Raw genomic sequence first — 18890 nt, 5'->3', positions numbered from 1 at the left:
ATTTAAGCATATACAAAAATGTACATAAGGAATGTGAGGATACAAATATAGTAATTACAGTCTTGTAAAGCCACTAGTACGCGCAGCGTTTCGGGCAGGTCCTTAATCTAAGAAAATTTTAAGGAGGTAAATACTTATTTATTTATTTATTTATTTATTTATTTATTTATTTATTTATGCATATACAAGAATGTACATAAGGAATGTGAGGAAACAAATATGGTAATTACAGTCTTGTAAAACCACTAGCAGGCGCAGCGTTTCGGGCAGGTCCTTAATCTAAGAAAATTTTAAGGAGGTAAATACTTGCAAAAATTATAGACAATAAATGATAACAGATTACATGAAATGAAAAAAAAAGATGAGAGAAAATTGTAGGTACAGTATATTAAAGCACATAGGTAGCTAAGATTGATTGCAATGACAGCTTGAATGGTAGTTGACAAAAATTGGTAGTCACAATACAGCATATGGCTAGCACATAAAAGAAGACAGCAATGAACACAATGATAAGGTTGTTTGATATTACATAAAAATTAGGAGATTGGGTAACACTAGGTACAGAGCAAATTTAAAGCTCAGTGTAGGAAACTAAGAAGATGAAGTTAGGTACTTTTTGGTTTTGCTTTTAAATAAGGCAAAAGTTTTACAGTTTTTCAATTCATTAGGGAGTGAGTTCCATAGACTTGGTCCCTTAATTTGCATAGAGTGTTTACACAGATTAAGTTTGACCCTGGGGATATCAAAGAGACATTTATTTCTGGTGTGGTGATAATGGGTCCTATTACATCTGTCCAGGGAGAGTTTCAGAGCATGGTTTGCATTTAAGAACAGGGTTTTGTAAATGTAGTTGACACAAGAGAATGTGTGGAGGGAGTTAATATTTAGCAAGTTTAGGGATTTAAACAAGGGAGCTGAATGTTGTCTGAAAGCAGAGTTAGTTATTATTCTGATAGCAGATTTTTGCTGTGTGATGATGGGCTTAAGGTGGTTTGCAGTGGTAGACCCCCATGCACAGATACCATAATTAAGATAGGGGTAGATTAGTGCATAATATAGTGAGAGGAGAGCAGAGTTAGGAACATAATATCTGATTTTGGAGAGTATACCAACTGTCTTAGAGACTTTCTTAGTTATGTGTTGAATGTGGGTGCTGAAGTTGAGTCTCTTGTCTAGGAATAGGCCAAGAAACTTGCCATCATTTTTATTACTGATGTTAATGTTGTCTATCTGTAGCTGAATTGCATTTGATGATTTGCTTCCAAATAAGATGTAGTAAGTCTTTTCGATGTTTAATGTTAGTTTGTTCGTTGACATCCATAAGTGGACTTTTTTTAATTCATTATTCACAACATTATTTAGTGTATGTGGGTTGAGGTTTGAGTAGATAAGGGTAGTATCGTCAGCAAACAATATAGGTTTGAGAATATTAGAGACATTAGGCAGATCGTTTATATATATAAGAAATAGAAGAGGTTCTAAGATGCTGCCCTGTGGCACTCCAACGGTAATTGGTAGAGTGGAAGAAGTTGTATCATAGATGGTTACATATTGGTGTCTGTCACTGAGATAGGATCGGATGTAGTCAAGGGCAAGGCCTCGGATTCCATAATGCTGGAGTTTAAGTAAGAGGTAGTTGTGATTAACAGTATCAAAGGCTTTTCTTAGGTCAATGAAGAGTCCAATCGTAAACTCATTTTTGTCAAGGGCTGAGTAGATAATGTCAAGGAGACTATTGATTGCATCATTGGTGCTCTTTTGGGACCGGAAGCCAAACTGGCAGGGGCTGAGTATGTCGAATATTACGAGGTAGGAATAGAGCTGTTTGTAAATAATTTTTTCAAATATTTTTGATAGAATGGGTAGATTTGATATTGGTCTATAATTGTTTATGTCCGCCGGATTGCCTCCTTTATGGACTGGCGTTACTCTTGCTTTTTTGAGGATATCAGGGAAGGTGTGATACTCTATAGATTTGTTGAACAGTAGTGCTATGGGTGGGGCAAAGGCATGGGAGGCTCTCTTGTACACAATGGACGGAATTTCACTGTTGCAATATTTCTTCCTGTTTTCTAGTGGTTTCATCTGGATTAAAGTTAGTAACTGTGTTCTTGAGAAGGTTTAATTCTTGTTCAAGGTGGACGACTTTGGTAGATAGATCTTGATTGTTTTTGGGTAAGGCTCCAGCTTCATTCTGCAAAGATAATAATGAGCCTTGCAGGTTCATTATTAAGGCCGACTGCTCTTTGATTACTGACATTTACTGATATAATTATCGCTTCTATTAACAGTGCTTAGCGCACTGTTTGTACTACTGTGTTATTTTATTTATTTATTTATTTATGCATATACAAGAATGTACATAAGGAATGTGAGGATACAAATATAGTAATTACAGTCTTGTAAAGCCACTAGTACGCGCAGCGTTTCGGGCAGGTCCTTAATCTAAGAAAATTTTAAGGAGGTAAATACTTATTTATTTATTTATTTATTTATTTATTTATTTATTTATGCATATACAAGAATGTACATAAGGAATGTGAGGAAACAAATATGGTAATTACAGTCTTGTAAAACCACTAGCACGCGCAGCGTTTCGGGCAGGTCCTTAATCTAAGAAAATTTTAAGGAGGTAAATACTTGCAAAAATTATAGACAAAAAATGATAACAGATTACATGAAATGAAAAAAAAAGATGAGAGAAAATTGTAGGTACAGTATATTAAAGCACATAGGTAGCTAAGATTGATTGCAATGACAGCTTGAATGGTAGTTGACAAAAATTGGTAGTCACAATACAGCATATGGCTAGCACATAAAAGAAGACAGCAATGAACACAATGATAAGGTTGTTTGATATTACATAAAAATTAGGAGATTGGGTAACACTAGGTACAGAGCAAATTTAAAGCTCAGTGTAGGAAACTAAGAAGATGAAGTTAGGTACTTTTTGGTTTTGCTTTTAAATAAGGCAAAAGTTTTACAGTTTTTCAATTCATTAGGGAGTGAGTTCCATAGACTTGGTCCCTTAATTTGCATAGAGTGTTTACACAGATTAAGTTTGACCCTGGGGATATCAAAGAGATATTTATTTCTGGTGTGGTGATAATGGGTCCTATTACATCTGTCCAGGGAGAGTTTCAGAGCATGGTTTGCATTTAAGAACAGGGTTTTGTAAATGTAGTTGACACAAGAGAATGTGTGGAGGGAGTTAATATTTAGCAAGTTTAGGGATTTAAACAAGGGAGCTGAATGTTGTCTGAAAGCAGAGTTAGTTATTATTCTGATAGCAGATTTTTGCTGTGTGATGATGGGCTTAAGGTGGTTTGCACTGGTAGACCCCCATGCACAGATACCATAATTAAGATAGGGGTAGATTAGTGCATAATATAGTGAGAGGAGAGCAGAGTTAGGAACATAATATCTGATTTTGGAGAGTATACCAACTGTCTTAGAGACTTTCTTAGTTATGTGTTGAATGTGGGTGCTGAAGTTGAGTCTCTTGTCTAGGAATAGGCCAAGAAACTTGCCATCATTTTTATTACTGATGTTAATGTTGTCTATCTGTAGCTGAATTGCATTTGATGATTTGCTTCCAAATAAGATGTAGTAAGTCTTTTCGATGTTTAATGTTAGTTTGTTCGTTGACATCCATAAGTGGACTTTTTTTAATTCATTATTCACAACATTATTTAGTGTATGTGGGTTGAGGTTTGAGTAGATAAGGGTAGTATCGTCAGCAAACAATATAGGTTTGAGAATATTAGAGACATTAGGCAGATCGTTTATATATATAAGAAATAGAAGAGGTCCTAAGATGCTGCCCTGTGGCACTCCAACGGTAATTGGTAGAGTGGAAGAAGTTGTATCATTGATGGTTACATATTGGTGTCTGTCACTAAGATAGGATCGGATGTAGTCAAGGGCAAGGCCTCGGATTCCATAATGCTGGAGTTTAAGTAAGAGGTAGTTGTGATTAACAGTATCAAAGGCTTTTCTTAGGTCAATGAAGAGTCCAATCGTAAACTCATTTTTGTCAAGGGCTGAGTAGATAATGTGAAGGAGACTAATGATTGCATCATTGGTGCTCTTTTGGGACCGGAAGCCAAACTGGCAGGGGCTGATTATGTCGAATTTTACGAGGTAGGAATAGAGCTGTTTGTAAATAATTTTTTCAAATATTTTTGATAGAATGGGTAGATTTGATATTGGTCTATAATTGTTTATGTCCGCCGGATTGCCTCCTTTATGGACTGGCGTTACTCTTGCTTTTTTGAGGATATCAGGGAAGGTGTGATACTCTATAGATTTGTTGAACAGTAGTGCTATGGGTGGGGCAAAGGCATGGGAGGCTCTCTTGTACACAATGGACGGAATTTCACTGTTGCAATATTTCTTCCTGTTTTCTAGTGGTTTCATCTGGATTAAAGTTAGTAACTGTGTTCTTGAGAAGGTTTAATTCTTGTTCAAGGTGGACGACTTTGGTAGATAGATCTTGATTGTTTTTGGGTAAGGCTCCAGCTTCATTCTGCAAAGATAATAATGAGCCTTGCAGGTTCATTATTAAGGCCGACTGCTCTTTGATTACTGACATTTACTGATATAATTATCGCTTCTATTAACAGTGCTTAGCGCACTGTTTGTACTACTGTGTTATTTTATTTATTTATTTATTTAAGCATATACAAAAATGTACATAAGGAATGTGAGGATACAAATATAGTAATTACAGTCTTGTAAAGCCACTAGTACGCGCAGCGTTTCGGGCAGGTCCTTAATCTAAGAAAATTTTAAGGAGGTAAATACTTATTTATTTATTTATTTATTTATTTATTTATTTATTTATTTATTTATGCATATACAAGAATGTACATAAGGAATGTGAGGAAACAAATATGGTAATTACAGTCTTGTAAAACCACTAGCAGGCGCAGCGTTTCGGGCAGGTCCTTAATCTAAGAAAATTTTAAGGAGGTAAATACTTGCAAAAATTATAGACAATAAATGATAACAGATTACATGAAATGAAAAAAAAAGATGAGAGAAAATTGTAGGTACAGTATATTAAAGCACATAGGTAGCTAAGATTGATTGCAATGACAGCTTGAATGGTAGTTGACAAAAATTGGTAGTCACAATACAGCATATGGCTAGCACATAAAAGAAGACAGCAATGAACACAATGATAAGGTTGTTTGATATTACATAAAAATTAGGAGATTGGGTAACACTAGGTACAGAGCAAATTTAAAGCTCAGTGTAGGAAACTAAGAAGATGAAGTTAGGTACTTTTTGGTTTTGCTTTTAAATAAGGCAAAAGTTTTACAGTTTTTCAATTCATTAGGGAGTGAGTTCCATAGACTTGGTCCCTTAATTTGCATAGAGTGTTTACACAGATTAAGTTTGACCCTGGGGATATCAAAGAGACATTTATTTCTGGTGTGGTGATAATGGGTCCTATTACATCTGTCCAGGGAGAGTTTCAGAGCATGGTTTGCATTTAAGAACAGGGTTTTGTAAATGTAGTTGACACAAGAGAATGTGTGGAGGGAGTTAATATTTAGCAAGTTTAGGGATTTAAACAAGGGAGCTGAATGTTGTCTGAAAGCAGAGTTAGTTATTATTCTGATAGCAGATTTTTGCTGTGTGATGATGGGCTTAAGGTGGTTTGCAGTGGTAGACCCCCATGCACAGATACCATAATTAAGATAGGGGTAGATTAGTGCATAATATAGTGAGAGGAGAGCAGAGTTAGGAACATAATATCTGATTTTGGAGAGTATACCAACTGTCTTAGAGACTTTCTTAGTTATGTGTTGAATGTGGGTGCTGAAGTTGAGTCTCTTGTCTAGGAATAGGCCAAGAAACTTGCCATCATTTTTATTACTGATGTTAATGTTGTCTATCTGTAGCTGAATTGCATTTGATGATTTGCTTCCAAATAAGATGTAGTAAGTCTTTTCGATGTTTAATGTTAGTTTGTTCGTTGACATCCATAAGTGGACTTTTTTTAATTCATTATTCACAACATTATTTAGTGTATGTGGGTTGAGGTTTGAGTAGATAAGGGTAGTATCGTCAGCAAACAATATAGGTTTGAGAATATTAGAGACATTAGGCAGATCGTTTATATATATAAGAAATAGAAGAGGTCCTAAGATGCTGCCCTGTGGCACTCCAACGGTAATTGGTAGAGTGGAAGAAGTTGTATCATTGATGGTTACATATTGGTGTCTGTCACTAAGATAGGATCGGATGTAGTCAAGGGCAAGGCCTCGGATTCCATAATGCTGGAGTTTAAGTAAGAGGTAGTTGTGATTAACAGTATCAAAGGCTTTTCTTAGGTCAATGAAGAGTCCAATCGTAAACTCATTTTTGTCAAGGGCTGAGTAGATAATGTCAAGGAGACTAATGATTGCATCATTGGTGCTCTTTTGGGACCGGAAGCCAAACTGGCAGGGGCTGATTATGTCGAATTTTACGAGGTAGGAATAGAGCTGTTTGTAAATAATTTTTTCAAATATTTTTGATAGAATGGGTAGATTTGATATTGGTCTATAATTGTTTATGTCCGCCGGATTGCCTCCTTTATGGACTGGCGTTACTCTTGCTTTTTTGAGGATATCAGGGAAGGTGTGATACTCTATAGATTTGTTGAACAGTAGTGCTATGGGTGGGGCAAGGGCATGGGAGGCTCTCTTGTACACAATGGACGGAATTTCACTGTTGCAATATTTCTTCCTGTTTTCTAGTGGTTTCATCTGGATTAAAGTTAGTAACTGTGTTTTTGAGAAGGTTTAATTCTTGTTCAAGGTGGACGACTTTGGTAGATAGATCTTGATTGTTTTTGGGTAAGGCTCCAGCTTCATTCTGCAAAGATAATAATGAGCATTGCAGGTTCATTATTAAGGCCGACTGCTCTTTGATTACTGACATTTACTGATATAATTATCGCTTCTATTAACAGTGCTTAGCGCACTGTTTGTACTACTGTGTTATTTTATTTATTTATTTATTTATGCATATACAAGAATGTACATAAGGAATGTGAGGATACAAATATAGTAATTACAGTCTTGTAAAGCCACTAGTACGCGCAGCGTTTCGGGCAGGTCCTTAATCTAAGAAAATTTTAAGGAGGTAAATACTTATTTATTTATTTATTTATTTATTTATTTATTTATGCATATACAAGAGTGTACATAAGGAATGTGAGGAAACAAATATGGTAATTACAGTCTTGTAAAACCACTAGCACGCGCAGCGTTTCGGGCAGGTCCTTAATCTAAGAAAATTTTAAGGAGGTAAATACTTGCAAAAATTATAGACAAAAAATGATAACAGATTACATGAAATGAAAAAAAAAGATGAGAGAAAATTGTAGGTACAGTATATTAAAGCACATAGGTAGCTAAGATTGATTGCAATGACAGCTTGAATGGTAGTTGACAAAAATTGGTAGTCACAATACAGCATATGGCTAGCACATAAAAGAAGACAGCAATGAACACAATGATAAGGTTGTTTGATATTACATAAAAATTAGGAGATTGGGTAACACTAGGTACAGAGCAAATTTAAAGCTCAGTGTAGGAAACTAAGAAGATGAAGTTAGGTACTTTTTGGTTTTGCTTTTAAATAAGGCAAAAGTTTTACAGTTTTTCAATTCATTAGGGAGTGAGTTCCATAGACTTGGTCCCTTAATTTGCACAGAGTGTTTACACAGATTAAGTTTGACCCTGGGGATATCAAAGAGATATTTATTTCTGGTGTGGTGATAATGGGTCCTATTACATCTGTCCAGGGAGAGTTTCAGAGCATGGTTTGCATTTAAGAACAGGGTTTTGTAAATGTAGTTGACACAAGAGAATGTGTGGAGGGAGTTAATATTTAGCAAGTTTAGGGATTTAAACAAGGGAGCTGAATGTTGTCTGAAAGCAGAGTTAGTTATTATTCTGATAGCAGATTTTTGCTGTGTGATGATGGGCTTAAGGTGGTTTGCAGTGGTAGACCCCCATGCACAGATACCATAATTAAGATAGGGGTAGATTAGTGCATAATATAGTGAGAGGAGAGCAGAGTTAGGAACATAATATCTGATTTTGGAGAGTATACCAACTGTCTTAGAGACTTTCTTAGTTATGTGTTGAATGTGGGTGCTGAAGTTGAGTCTCTTGTCTAGGAATAGGCCAAGAAACTTGCCATCATTTTTATTACTGATGTTAATGTTGTCTATCTGTAGCTGAATTGCATTTGATGATTTGCTTCCAAATAAGATGTAGTAAGTCTTTTCGATGTTTAATGTTAGTTTGTTCGTTGACATCCATAAGTGGACTTTTTTTAATTCATTATTCACAACATTATTTAGTGTATGTGGGTTGAGGTTTGAGTAGATAAGGGTAGTATCGTCAGCAAACAATATAGGTTTGAGAATATTAGAGACATTAGGCAGATCGTTTATATATATAAGAAATAGAAGAGGTCCTAAGATGCTGCCCTGTGGCACTCCAACGGTAATTGGTAGAGTGGAAGAAGTTGTATCATTGATGGTTACATATTGGTGTCTGTCACTAAGATAGGATCGGATGTAGTCAAGGGCAAGGCCTCGGATTCCATAATGCTGGAGTTTAAGTAAGAGGTAGTTGTGATTAACAGTATCAAAGGCTTTTCTTAGGTCAATGAAGAGTCCAATCGTAAACTCATTTTTGTCAAGGGCTGAGTAGATAATGTGAAGGAGACTAATGATTGCATCATTGGTGCTCTTTTGGGACCGGAAGCCAAACTGGCAGGGGCTGATTATGTCGAATTTTACGAGGTAGGAATAGAGCTGTTTGTAAATAATTTTTTCAAATATTTTTGATAGAATGGGTAGATTTGATATTGGTCTATAATTGTTTATGTCCGCCGGATTGCCTCCTTTATGGACTGGCGTTACTCTTGCTTTTTTGAGGATATCAGGGAAGGTGTGATACTCTATAGATTTGTTGAACAGTAGTGCTATGGGTGGGGCAAAGGCATGGGAGGCTCTCTTGTACACAATGGACGGAATTTCACTGTTGCAATATTTCTTCCTGTTTTCTAGTGGTTTCATCTGGATTAAAGTTAGTAACTGTGTTCTTGAGAAGGTTTAATTCTTGTTCAAGGTGGACGACTTTGGTAGATAGATCTTGATTGTTTTTGGGTAAGGCTCCAGCTTCATTCTGCAAAGATAATAATGAGCCTTGCAGGTTCATTATTAAGGCCGACTGCTCTTTGATTACTGACATTTACTGATATAATTATCGCTTCTATTAACAGTGCTTAGCGCACTGTTTGTACTACTGTGTTATTTTATTTATTTATTTATTTAAGCATATACAAAAATGTACATAAGGAATGTGAGGATACAAATATAGTAATTACAGTCTTGTAAAGCCACTAGTACGCGCAGCGTTTCGGGCAGGTCCTTAATCTAAGAAAATTTTAAGGAGGTAAATACTTATTTATTTATTTATTTATTTATTTATTTATTTATTTATTTATGCATATACAAGAATGTACATAAGGAATGTGAGGAAACAAATATGGTAATTACAGTCTTGTAAAACCACTAGCAGGCGCAGCGTTTCGGGCAGGTCCTTAATCTAAGAAAATTTTAAGGAGGTAAATACTTGCAAAAATTATAGACAATAAATGATAACAGATTACATGAAATGAAAAAAAAAGATGAGAGAAAATTGTAGGTACAGTATATTAAAGCACATAGGTAGCTAAGATTGATTGCAATGACAGCTTGAATGGTAGTTGACAAAAATTGGTAGTCACAATACAGCATATGGCTAGCACATAAAAGAAGACAGCAATGAACACAATGATAAGGTTGTTTGATATTACATAAAAATTAGGAGATTGGGTAACACTAGGTACAGAGCAAATTTAAAGCTCAGTGTAGGAAACTAAGAAGATGAAGTTAGGTACTTTTTGGTTTTGCTTTTAAATAAGGCAAAAGTTTTACAGTTTTTCAATTCATTAGGGAGTGAGTTCCATAGACTTGGTCCCTTAATTTGCATAGAGTGTTTACACAGATTAAGTTTGACCCTGGGGATATCAAAGAGACATTTATTTCTGGTGTGGTGATAATGGGTCCTATTACATCTGTCCAGGGAGAGTTTCAGAGCATGGTTTGCATTTAAGAACAGGGTTTTGTAAATGTAGTTGACACAAGAGAATGTGTGGAGGGAGTTAATATTTAGCAAGTTTAGGGATTTAAACAAGGGAGCTGAATGTTGTCTGAAAGCAGAGTTAGTTATTATTCTGATAGCAGATTTTTGCTGTGTGATGATGGGCTTAAGGTGGTTTGCAGTGGTAGACCCCCATGCACAGATACCATAATTAAGATAGGGGTAGATTAGTGCATAATATAGTGAGAGGAGAGCAGAGTTAGGAACATAATATCTGATTTTGGAGAGTATACCAACTGTCTTAGAGACTTTCTTAGTTATGTGTTGAATGTGGGTGCTGAAGTTGAGTCTCTTGTCTAGGAATAGGCCAAGAAACTTGCCATCATTTTTATTACTGATGTTAATGTTGTCTATCTGTAGCTGAATTGCATTTGATGATTTGCTTCCAAATAAGATGTAGTAAGTCTTTTCGATGTTTAATGTTAGTTTGTTCGTTGACATCCATAAGTGGACTTTTTTTAATTCATTATTCACAACATTATTTAGTGTATGTGGGTTGAGGTTTGAGTAGATAAGGGTAGTATCGTCAGCAAACAATATAGGTTTGAGAATATTAGAGACATTAGGCAGATCGTTTATATATATAAGAAATAGAAGAGGTTCTAAGATGCTGCCCTGTGGCACTCCAACGGTAATTGGTAGAGTGGAAGAAGTTGTATCATAGATGGTTACATATTGGTGTCTGTCACTGAGATAGGATCGGATGTAGTCAAGGGCAAGGCCTCGGATTCCATAATGCTGGAGTTTAAGTAAGAGGTAGTTGTGATTAACAGTATCAAAGGCTTTTCTTAGGTCAATGAAGAGTCCAATCGTAAACTCATTTTTGTCAAGGGCTGAGTAGATAATGTCAAGGAGACTATTGATTGCATCATTGGTGCTCTTTTGGGACCGGAAGCCAAACTGGCAGGGGCTGAGTATGTCGAATATTACGAGGTAGGAATAGAGCTGTTTGTAAATAATTTTTTCAAATATTTTTGATAGAATGGGTAGATTTGATATTGGTCTATAATTGTTTATGTCCGCCGGATTGCCTCCTTTATGGACTGGCGTTACTCTTGCTTTTTTGAGGATATCAGGGAAGGTGTGATACTCTATAGATTTGTTGAACAGTAGTGCTATGGGTGGGGCAAGGGCATGGGAGGCTCTCTTGTACACAATGGACGGAATTTCACTGTTGCAATATTTCTTCCTGTTTTCTAGTGGTTTCATTTGGATTAAAGTTAGTAACTGTGTTCTTGAGAAGGTTTAATTCTTGTTCAAGGTGGACGACTTTGGTAGATAGATCTTGATTGTTTTTGGGTAAGGCTCCAGCTTCATTCTGCAAAGATAATAATGAGCCTTGCAGGTTCATTATTAAGGCCGACTGCTCTTTGATTACTGACATTTACTGATATAATTATCGCTTCTATTAACAGTGCTTAGCGCACTGTTTGTACTACTGTGTTATTTTATTTATTTATTTATTTAGGCATATACAAGAATGTACATAAGGAATGTGAGGATACAAATATAGTAATTACAGTCTTGTAAAGCCACTAGTACGCGCAGCGTTTCGGGCAGGTCCTTAATCTAAGAAAATTTTAAGGAGGTAAATACTTATTTATTTATTTATTTATTTATTTATTTATGCATATACAAGAATGTACATAAGGAATGTGAGGAAACAAATATGGTAATTACAGTCTTGTAAAACCACTAGTACGCGCAGCGTTTCGGGCAGGTCCTTAATCTAAGAAAATTTTAAGAGGGTAAATAGTTATTTATTTATTTATTTATTTATTTATTTATTTATTTATTTATGCATATACAAGAATGTACATAAGGAATGTGAGGATACAAATATGGTAATTACAGTCTTGTAAAGCCACTAGTACGCGCAGCGTTTCGGGCAGGTCCTTAATCTAAGAAAATTTTAAGAGGGTAAATAGTTATTTATTTATTTATTTATTTATTTATTTATTTATTTATTTATGCATATACAAGAATGTACATAAGGAATGTGAGGAAACAAATATGGTAATTACAGTCTTGTAAAACCACTAGCAGGCGCAACGTTTCGGGCAGGTCCTTAATCTAAGAAAATTTTAAGGAAGTTAATACTTGCAAAAATTATAGACAAAAAATGATAACAGATTACATGAAATGAAAAAAAAAGATGAGAGAAAATTGTAGGTACAGTATATTAAAGCACATAGGTAGCTAAGATTGATTGCAATGACAGCTTGAATGGTAGTTGACAAAAATTGGTAGTCACAATACAGCATATGGCTAGCACATAAAAGAAGACAGCAATGAACACAATGATAAGGTTGTTTGATATTACATAAAAAATAGGAGATTGGGTAACACTAGGTACAGAGCAAATTTAAAGCTCAGTGTAGGAAACTAAGAAGATGAAGTTAGGTACTTTTTGGTTTTGCTTTTAAATAAGGCAAAAGTTTTACAGTTTTTCAATTCACTAGGGAGTGAGTTCCATAGACTAGGTCCCTTAATTTGCATAGAGTGTTTACACAGATTAAGTTTGACCCTGGGGATATCAAAGAGATATTTATTTCTGGTGTGGTGATAATGGGTCCTATTACATCTGTCCAGGGAGAGTTTCAGAGCATGGTTTGCATTTAAGATCAGGGTTTTGTAAATGTAGTTGATACAAGAGAATGTGTGGAGGGAGTTAATGTAACAGGGAGTTAACAGGGAGGGAGTTAATGTAACATCACTTGTATGTATATACCTTTCCTGAATAAACATATTTTATTTTTATTTTTATTAATATTTAGCAAGTTTAGGGATTTAAACAAGGGAGCTGAGTGTTGTCTGAAAGCAGAGTTAGTTATTATTCTGATAGCAGATTTTTGCTGTGTGATGATGGGTTTAAGGTGGTTTGTAGTGGTAGACCCCCATGCACAGATACCATAATTAAGATAGGGGTAGATTAGTGCATAATATAGTGAGAGGAGAGCAGAGTTAGGAACATAATATCTGATTTTGGAGAGTATACCAACTGTCATAGAGATTTTCTTAGTTATGTGTTGAATGTGGGTGCTGAAGTTGAGTCTCTTGTCTAGGAATAGGCCAAGAAACTTGCCATCATTTTTATTACTGATGTTAATGTTGTCTATCTGTAGCTGAATTGCATTTGATGATTTGCTTCCAAATAAGATGTAGTAAGTCTTTTCGATGTTTAATGTTAGTTTGTTCGTTGACATCCATAAGTGGACTTTTTTTTAATTCATTATTCACAACATTATTTAGTGAATGTGGGTTGAGGTTTGAATAGATAAGAGTAGTATCGTCAGCAAACAATATAGGTTTGAGAATATTAGAGACATTAGGCAGATCGTTTATATATATAAGAAATAGAAGAGGTCCTAAGATGCTGCCCTGTGGCACTCCAACGGTAATTGGTAGAGTGGAAGATGTTGTATCATTGATGGTTACATATTGGTGTCTGTCACTAAGATAGGATCGGATGTAGTCAAGGGCAAGGCCTCGGATTCCATAATGCTGGAGTTTAAGTAAGAGGTAATTGTGATTAACAGTATCAAAGGCTTTTCTTAGGTCAATGAAGAGTCCAATCGGAAACTCATTTTTGTCAAGGGCTGAGTAGATAACGTCAAGGAGACTAATGATTGCATCGTTGGTGCTCTTTTGGGACCGGAAGCCAAACTGGCAGGGGCTGAGTATGTCGAATTTTACGAGGTAGGAATAGAGCTGTTTGTAAATAATTTTTTCAAATATTTTTGATAGAATGGGTAGATTTGATATTGGTCTATAATTGTTTATGTCCGCCGGATTGCCTCCTTTATGGATTGGCGTTACTCTTGCTTTTTTGAGGATATCAGGGAAGGTGTGACACTCTATAGATTTGTTGAACAGTAGTGCTATGGGTGGGGCAAGGGCATGGGAGGCTCTCTTGTACACAATGGACGGAATTTCACTGGTGTTCCCTGCCTTGGTTTTTAGAGAGTGTATGATGGACACAACATCTGCCGGGCTGATTGGTGAAAGGAGAAGAGAGTTTGGATAGCTGCCTGAGAGATATGTGTTAATATGTGTCTGAGTCTGTGGGATTTTACTGGCAAGATGCAAAATTTATAGACATATATATATATGTCTATTTATATTATATATAATAAATGTGCATGTCATAATATAAGTCATATTTATTATATATATAATAAATGACTTGCAAAATTTATAGACAAAAAATGATAACAGTTACATGAAATTAAAAAAAAGAAGATGAGAGAAAATTGTAGGTACAGTATATTAAAGCACATAGGTAGCTAAGATTGATTGCAATGACAGCTTGAATGGTAGTTGACAAAAATTGGTAGGCACAATACAGCAGAAACAATATAAGATTGATTGCAATGACAGCTTGAATGGTAGTTGACAAAAATTGGTAGTCACAATACAGCATATGGCTAGCACATAAAAGAGAACAGCAATGAACACAATGATAAGGTTGTTTGATATTACATAAAAATTAGGAGATTGGGTAACACTAGGTACAGTGCAAATTTAAAGCTCAGTGTAGGAAACTAAGAAGATGAAGTTAGGTACTTTTTGGTTTTGCTTTTAAATAAGGCAAAAGTTTTACAGTTTTTCAATTCACTAGGGAGTGAGTTCCATAGACTAGGGCCCTTAATTTGCATAGAGTGTTTACACAAATTAAGTTTGACCCTGGGGATATCAAAGAGATTTATTTCTGGTGTGGTGATAATGCGTCCTATTACATCTGTCCAGGGAGAGTTTCAGAGCATGGTTTGCATTTAAGAACAGGGTTTTGTAAATGTAGTTGACACAAGAGAATGTGTGGAGGGAGTTAATATTTAGCAAGTTTAGGGATTTAAACAAGGGAGCTGAATGTTGTCTGAAAGCAGAGTTAGTTATTATTCTGATAGCAGATTTTTGCTGTGTGATGATGGGCTTAAGGTGGTTTGCAGTTTTAGACCCCCATGCACAGATACCATAATTAAGATAGGGGTAGATTAGTGCATAATATAGTGAGAGGAGAGCAGAGTTAGGAACATAATATCTGATTTTGGAGAGTATACCAACTGTCTTAGAGACTTTCTTAGTTATGTGTTGAATGTGGGTGCTGAAGTTGAGTCTCTTGTCTAGGAATAGGCCAAGAAACTTGCCATCATTTTTATTACTGATGTTAATGTTGTCTATCTGTAGCTGAATTGCATTTGATGATTTGCTTCCAAATAAGATGTAGTAAGTCTTTTCGATGTTTAATGTTAGTTTGTTCGTTGACATCCATAAGTGGACTTTTTTTAATTCATTATTCACAACATTATTTAGTGTATGTGGGTTGAGGTTTGAATAGATAAGGGTAGTATCGTCAGCAAACAATATAGGTTTGAGAATATTAGAGACATTAGGCAGATCGTTTATATATATAAGAAATAGAAGAGGTCCTAAGATGCTGCCCTGTGGCACTCCAACGGTAATTGGTAGAGTGGAAGATGTTGTATCATTGATGGTTACATATTGGTGTCTGTCACTAAGATAGGATCGGATGTAGTCAAGGGCAAGGCCTCGGATTCCATAATGCTGGCGTTTAAGTAAGAGGTAGTTGTGATTAACAGTATCAAAAAGGCTTTTCTTAGGTCAATGAAGAGTCCAATCGGAAACTCATTTTTGTCAAGGGCTGAGTAGATAACGTCAAGGAGACTTAAGTAGTCTCCGTGGTGTAGTGGTAAGACACTCGCCTGGCGTTCCGCGAGCGCTATGTCATGGGTTCGTATCCTGGCCGGGGAGGATTTACTGGGCGCAATTCCTTAACTGTAGCCTCTGTTTAACGCAACAGTAAAATGTGTACTTGGGTGAAAAAACGATTCTTCGCGGCAGGGGATCGTATTCCAGGGACCGTAAGATTAAGGACGTGCGCGAAACGCTACGTGTACTAGTGGCTGTACAATAATGTAACAACTCTTGTATATATCTCAAAAAAAAAAAATGATTGCATCGTTGGTGCTCTTTTGGGACCGGAAGCCAAACTGGCAGGGGCTGAGTATGTCGAATTTTACGAGGTAGGAATAGAGCTGTTTGTAAATAATTTTTTCAAATATTTTTGATAGAATGGGTAGATTTGATATTGGTCTATAATTGTTTATGTCCGCCGGATTGCCTCCTTTATGGATTGGCGTTACTCTTGCTTTTTTGAGGATATCAGGGAAGGTGTGACACTATAGCTTTGTTGAACAGTAGTGCTATGGGTGGGGCAAGGGCATGGGAGGCTCTCTTGTACACAATGGACGGAATTTCACTGGTGTTCCCTGCCTTGGTTTTTAGAGAGTGTATGATGGACACAACATCTGCCGGGCTGATTGGTGAAAGGAGAAGAGAGTTTGGATAGCTGCCTGAGAGATATGTGTTAATATGTGTCTGAGTCTGTGGGATTTTACTGGCAAGATGCAAAATTTATAGACATCTATATATATGTCTATTTATATTATATATAATAAATGTGCATGTCATAATATAAGTCATATTTATTATATATATAATAAATGACTTGCAAAATTTATAGACAAAAAATGATAACAGTTACATGAAATTAAAAAAAAGATGAGAGAAAATTGTAGGTACAGTATATTAAAGCACATAGGTAGCTAAGATTGATTGCAATGACAGCTTGAATGGTAGTTGACAAAAATTGGTAGGCACAATACAGCAGAAACAATATAAGATTGATTGCAATGACAGCTTGAATGGTAGTTGACAAAAATTGGTAGTCACAATACAGCATATGGCTAGCACATAAAAGAGAACAGCAATGAACACAATGATAAGGTTGTTTGATATTACATAAAAATTAGGAGATTGGGTAACACTAGGTACAGTGCAAATTTAAAGCTCAGTGTAGGAAACTAAGAAGATGAAGTTAGGTACTTTTTGGTTTTGCTTTTAAATAAGGCAAAAGTTTTACAGTTTTTCAATTCACTAGGGAGTGAGTTCCATAGACTAGGGCCCTTAATTTGCATAGAGTGTTTACACAGATTAAGTTTGACCCTGGGGATATCAAAGAGATATTTATTTCTGGTGTGGTGATAATGGGTCCTATTACATCTGTCCAGGGAGAGTTTCAGAGCATGGTTTGCATTTAAGAACAGGGTTTTGTAAATGTAGTTGACACAAGAGAATGTGTGGAGGGAGTTAATATTTAGCAAGTTTAGGGATTTAAACAAGGGAGCTGAATGTTGTCTGAAAGCAGAGTTAGTTATTATTCTGATAGCAGATTTTTGCTGTGTGATGATGGGCTTAAGGTGGTTTGCAGTGGTAGACCCCCATGCACAGATACCATAATTAAGATAGGGGTAGATTAGTGCATAATATAGTGAGAGGAGAGCAGAGTTAGGAACATAATATCTGATTTTGGAGAGTATACCAACTGTCTTAGAGACTTTCTTAGTTATGTGTTGAATGTGGGTGCTGAAGTTGAGTCTCTTGTCTAGGAATAGGCCAAGAAACTTGCCATCATTTTTATTACTGATGTTAATGTTGTCTATCTGTAGCTGAATTGCATTTGATGATTTGCTTCCAAATAAGATGTAGTAAGTCTTTTCGATGTTTAATGTTAGTTTGTTCGTTGACATCCATAAGTGGACTTTTTTTTAATTCATAATTCACAACATTATTTAGTGTATGTGGGTTGAGGTTTGAATAGATAAGAGTAGTATCGTCAGCAAACAATATAGGTTTGAGAATATTAGAGACATTAGGCAGATCGTTTATATATATAAGAAATAGAAGAGGTCCTAAGATGCTGCCCTGTGGCACTCCAACGGTAATTGGTAGAGTGGAAGATGTTGTATCATTGATGGTTACATATTGGTGTCTGTCACTAAGATAGGATCGGATGTAGTCAAGGGCAAGGCCTCGGATTCCATAATGCTGGAGTTTAAGTAAGAGGTAGTTGTGATTAACAGTATCAAAAAGGCTTTTCTTAGGTCAATGAAGAGTCCAATCGGAAACTCATTTTTGTCAAGGGCTGAGTAGATAACGTCAAGGAGACTTAAGTAGTCTCCGTGGTGTAGTGGTAAGACACTCGCCTGGCGTTCCGCGAGCGCTATGTCATGGGTTCTTATCCTGGCCGGGGAGGATTTACTGGGCGCAATTCCTTAACTGTAGCCTCTGTTTAACGCAACAGTAAAATGTGTACTTGGGTGAAAAAACGATTCTTCGCGGCAGGGGATCGTATTCCAGGGACCGTAAGATTAAGGACATGCGCGAAACGCTACGTGTACTAGTGGCTGTACAAGAATGTAACAACTCTTGTATATATCTCAAAAAAAAAAATGATTGCATCGTTGGTGCTCTTTTGGGACCGGAAGCCAAACTGGCAGGGGCTGAGTATGTCGAATTTTACGAGGTAGGAATAGAGCTGTTTGTAAATAATTTTTTCAAATATTTTTGATAGAATGGGTAGATTTGATATTGGTCTATAATTGTTTATGTCCGCCGGATTGCCTCCTTTATGGACTGGCGTCACTCTTGCTTTTTAGAGGATATCAGGGAAGGTGTGACACTCTATAGATTTGTTGAACAGTACTGCTATGGGTGGGGCAAGGGCATGGGAGGCTCTCTTGTACACAATGGACGGAATTTCACTGGTGTTCCCTGCCTTGGTTTTTAGAGAGTGTATGATGGACACAA

Source organism: Procambarus clarkii, chromosome 12 (assembly GCF_040958095.1).
Source record: "Procambarus clarkii isolate CNS0578487 chromosome 12, FALCON_Pclarkii_2.0, whole genome shotgun sequence".
In the NCBI taxonomy this organism is placed as follows: Eukaryota; Metazoa; Arthropoda; class Malacostraca; order Decapoda; family Cambaridae; genus Procambarus; species Procambarus clarkii.
The sequence above is the reverse complement of the archived record's forward strand: the minus strand, read 5'-3'. Positions refer to the sequence as shown.